The sequence below is a fragment of the Peromyscus maniculatus genome, chromosome 10 (genome assembly GCF_049852395.1).
Source record: "Peromyscus maniculatus bairdii isolate BWxNUB_F1_BW_parent chromosome 10, HU_Pman_BW_mat_3.1, whole genome shotgun sequence".
NCBI lineage: Eukaryota > Metazoa > Chordata > Mammalia > Rodentia > Cricetidae > Peromyscus > Peromyscus maniculatus.
Window position 1 is genome coordinate 51,510,206 of NC_134861.1, and position 4,045 is coordinate 51,514,250.

The 4,045-nt window shown below is 32.6% G+C and overlaps 1 non-coding gene across 1 annotated transcript; it reads right to left on the reverse strand.

Moving 5' to 3' along the window:
• Positions 1-2,335: 2,335 nt before the first annotated feature.
• On the reverse strand, positions 2,336-2,498 carry LOC121821065 (U1 spliceosomal RNA). Its single transcript, XR_006061763.2, has one exon. It is a non-coding gene; the product is annotated as a U1 spliceosomal RNA (small nuclear RNA).
• Positions 2,499-4,045: the final 1,547 nt, after the last annotated feature.

The following is a 4,045-nucleotide window of genomic DNA, read 5'->3' on the forward strand; positions in this document are numbered from 1 at the left end:
GGCCTGGGGTGCAGAGAGAACACATTTCCTAATATGCCAGCAGAGAATCAGAATTTGACATTGAATGTTACAGATTCATAGCTCCAGTTTTTAATCAATTTGACTATTTCCAAATGTGTATTTGTTTATTTCGGACTTATCACCCTAATTTGAAGTCACCTTGTCAAAATTGTTATTTTGGGATTGCTTTTATAATCCCTGATTGGGCAACTGTGTTTTATTTTATTGTCATTTCAACAACAATAAATAATTCACACTCCATATAAGAAAAATATCTATCTATACCTTGCCATATACCAATTGAGATTCATGAAATTCTGGCTGTTTTTTTATAAATATATAATTCATATCATTCCCATGAATTAATTTTGACTCCACAATTACAACAATAACTCAGAAGAATCTACATAAAAAAACAGTATTCTGAAGAGAATAACTCTCTGGTGAGAGGGGTATATATACGGTCCATTGATTCAATGTATATTAATTGGTGGTATTAGGGGAGGTAAAATATAATATTGGTTAAAGGGATGAGCATATCTTTTAGCTGAAACTTAATATTTTGCATAATAACTGATACATTGTCAATATCTAATTTAAAAAGTCCCCTTCCTCCTTGTTAGGTGTATTAGTTCTCATAGTTATGAACAGTTCAAGAACTCAGTCAATCCCTGAGCAATCTCTTCCTATACACAGTCTAATTCACTCCAGTCTAATTCTGCACTGTCCGTTTTCAAACTGCATTGTGAACAAGGTCCATTTCTGCATAAATACTGAGCTGTGCATGGACTTTAGTCATCATTGTTTTAAAGTGAGTGCTTTTCCTAAATGTATCAACTCTCTGTTTTTCTGAAAGGATTAAGTAGGCAACATTTTTCACCTCTGTTTATGGGAACTTGGTGGAAGTAATTGCTGAGACTTATAATAGTTGTGGTTCAGATTTTGGATATATATGTAATCTTTTAGAATGTAGAACCACTACAGAATATGATGTGTGCTTTAGGTTTGCATCAAAAAGAATTTCCAAATTATATATTGACATGAGGAAGGGGAAGGTTGGTTATCATTGATACTGAGGTATTAATTATTTAGTTTTACTGCAGTGTGTTATAAATAATGAAATAATGTATTTGACATGTGATAGCAGAACAGTAGTTTCTATTAGCATGCAGTGCTCCCTAAAAATATACTGGGGTGTAAGTGTTCTGTTAATGCAAGTAATTGGTCTTGAATCTTAGTGTGAGGACCTCATTCCCGCCAAAGCATGTAAGATAGGTTTCTGCATTCACATGCCTCAGATGGTTTTCAGTAGCCACTATTAGGTAGAATAAAGTTATAAACAACAAAGAGGATATTGTCTATTGGGAAAGAGGACGTAGAAATTGTTTGAATTATGAATGCTACAAATTAAGTAAGAAAAAATGAGATTGACAATATTCCCTTCCCTTTTCATAAATAGCATATAAGGAGGTCTTGGAATCAATATCAGTTACATAACAATTCCAAAGTACAAACGATGGTGATTTATAGGTGAGAGATACTAATATATGGCTAGTAACATGTAGACATATATACAGTCATTAAAATCAAAAAGATAAAAATAACAATGGTATATTTGCTTGTATTTATGTCCTTTGCAAAATCATTACAAATTGAAACATATGCTTGTTCTGTGTCAGAATATAGCAGTTTTCAGTCACTGATGGTACTACCTTGGATGCAGAATCCACCTTGAAAGCACTACTAGTATCTGTCAAATTACTCGTACATTTATCATGTTCTCATAATTTTGTTCCTGGAGATGTCTAACACAGATTTACTTAAACAGGTCCAGAAGCCATTTATTATTGCCCAGTGTCATGATCATGTAGTTGCAAAGAGGTACAACCCTTACTTACAAAGTAGATGGAGAAATGTGGTGGATATGCACTGAAGAGCAGTAAGATGTAAGAAATAGACACAGGTTGTAAACCATGACTCTGTTTATAGATCAGCCCTCAGTAGTAGCTACAACAAAAGCCAAGAAAAAGACATAAGACAAAGATCATAATGTCATCTGTGCAAATTAAAGTATGTGCATACAGTCTCTCTATGGGCATACACTGCATTTTAGAGCATTTACATTGTTTACAGCTAAAATATATTCACTTTAAAGTTTATGAATGATAGCATCCTATAGTTCTCTTGTAAATTAATTCCCTAGTTTAGCCAATAAGATATATAAAAGCATGCCACTTCTCTTATTTCCTCAAAAGTTAGGAGAGTTTTTACATGTTCTTTGAATGTATAATAAAAATTTGAACACCATCATGTAAGCTTCTTTTTTATTTTAATTGAAGGAAGAGCTTCAACACAGTTTCCCATTACCACAAATTATGTAGTCTAGTTTTCTGGTTTGGGAAAACCACAGGGATCCGCACTTAAGGAGTGCAATGGCAAAGTCCTTTCCTCAGAAAACCACCTTCATGATCCTGATAGCTCCCCTGCCAAGCTAGTTTCCTATTGAAAATGTTTAAAATACTAATGAAATATTTCTCAATTTCAATGGCATGTTGGATTTATAGCCTTAAGTTATTCATAGAATTGTTTCAAATTAATTGTATTATGTTTTGAATGTGGGTATATTTGTTTTATCATTTCTAATATGAATACTTGATATCTCAAAGACCAAATCTTTCATATTTCTACATTGGTTTTCTAATTTCTAATTCTAATTTATAATTTGTTAAATTTAAAATTTCTTCTGGGAAAACTAAGTGAAATATTTAATTCATACATATATGTACATATATGTAGATACATACATATACATGTATTTGATACCTTCAAGAATCACATATTTGATACAGCTTTTTTAATAAACTCTGAATTAAAAAATTCTAGAAGTTTTATATAAATAATAAAATAAACATAAGTGGTAAACGAAATGAGTACTCTCGAATAAACAGGGATGGAATTCAATGAGCACATGAACAATTTATCATTAGGAAAACCACAGTGGGAGGGGCCTGTATAATCATTTAGAATGATTGAAAATTTTAAGAATATGCCCATATCACATATTTGTGAATGTTGAATGTGGAGTATGTTATTTTTATTCACATTTGTGGGGAAATACTTTTAGACTGTCTTGAAATTCTAAATTTAATTCTTCAACAGAATTTTCCTCTTCTTTCATACTGAAAATCTGTCTCAGTATAGAATTTTATCCAACTTCCCATGCTAATTTTGTATTAGCTGAAATTTGTATCATCCAAAATCATTAACATTAACACTAAGTTAATTAATTAACATTAATGTTAATTAATTAATTAATTAATCATTAATCATTAACAGATAAATGCATAAAATGAATTTAGGTATACAACTGCTCAACAATAAAATGAATACATTACTGAAACAATGAAATTTCAACTCTATGATAAAGGAAAGAAGCCTGGAGTGAAAATGTTGGATAAGAAACTCACATTTATTTAAGTACAGGCTAATCTATGGTGACTAAACTAACCAGTGGTTGTTTGTGGAGGGCAAAGTTGGGAGGCAGGTGGACGAGGATGGGGAGGTTGTGGGAGAGGAGGAGGCTTTTGGGGAGTGGCTTTCATGCTACTCTGATTTCCCCAACAGGTTAACATGTACACTCACAGATTTCAAATTCTCTCAGGTTGTTCATTTACCTGCACAAAGGTTGTTGGGTGTCAATTATACTTCAGCAATGCTGCATTCTTTCCAAAAATAAAGCTGTACTAAAGACATTGAATAATCACTCTATTGTGTTATGAGAGACCATTATTTAACTAAAGAGAAGCTGTGATCAAGCTAAACCACTGCACTTAGCAGAAGTGAGCCGCCTGTGGTTCAACATTAACCTGTTAAGGGCCATTCCAGGTGGGTGTCCTCAATGACTGGCATTCCTCGTTAGTTTTCCATTTCATCAGAGACCATGGGGAGAAGCTTTTGATATAAGGGATATTTTACTAACTTGACTCTCACTGTGTAAATATATCAGACCACAAACACAGACCATAATTTACACAAAAGTATCCAA